This window comes from Priapulus caudatus, unplaced genomic scaffold (genome assembly GCF_000485595.1).
Source record: "Priapulus caudatus unplaced genomic scaffold, Priapulus_caudatus-5.0.1 Scaffold173, whole genome shotgun sequence".
NCBI classification, from domain to species: Eukaryota; Metazoa; Priapulida; class Priapulimorpha; order Priapulimorphida; family Priapulidae; genus Priapulus; species Priapulus caudatus.
In genome coordinates, this window is record NW_014577234.1 from 76,484 (window position 1) to 77,461 (window position 978).

A 978-nucleotide genomic window follows, 5' to 3' on the forward strand; every position below is an offset into this window, starting at 1 on the left:
CTCACCTGCTATATATTGATGTGTCAGTGTGCGCGCAATGGCGGCGGCGTGTGTTTACAGTTGAAACGCTCCAAGTGCCTGTGCTGAGAATCACTAGAACTGAGTATGGCTGTATGCGAACCCTGAGGCCAAAACTGGCAGTGACCGACAGCTGACCCTACGTAAAGAGGTCGGCCCGACCTGGCGTTGTGCTCTGGGGCTGACTAGTGAATATGACTCATGAGACCTTAAGTTCACGTCCATACAGCTAGTTGGCTACATGAAGGTCACTACTTTTTCACTATATAAATTATAATATTAATAATATGAAATTATAATATCTTGTGTAGGGGAGACAGGGAATTAAAGGAATAATAGGTACTTAATAATAATATGGCAGTGGCTACGGGTACGGGTACGGTAGCCGTATCTTAATGTCTCGAGGCGCTACGGGTACGGTAGTCCATTCGCTTTCATACTTAACGAGACAAAGATGGCGGCGGTGGCGCCAGATTTCGAAATAACGCCTTGGGAAATAAATTCACGATTTGAGAGTTTAGATGAGCTAGAACCCTAACCCTAACCCTAAACCTAACCCTAACCCTAAACCTAACCCTAACCCTAATGCCAAAAAGGGGCTTCAACGAACGACGGCTACCGTACCTCCAGCCACTGCGTAGTAATATAGGTCCATTGATTATGCAATGTTGACGAATGCTAGAGTAAGTTGCACCTTGTGTAATTAATAAGTACATTACCTTATAGCCAAACGCGTATTAGTTTGTCCAATAATCACTGCTGGTTACTAAGAAATGTCTAATTGAAATCCGCAGTCCAAAAATCAGTAATTGTTTACAGTTTCAAACCGCTGCCGGCGAAGCGGGTGTGATACAGATTTATAGTGCACCGGACATTTTCGCACGCATGCTCTGCCGTACGCAATGCTATCATCAGTGATTTCGTAAACATGGACGCTCGTGATAGGGAACTTTTTGTCAG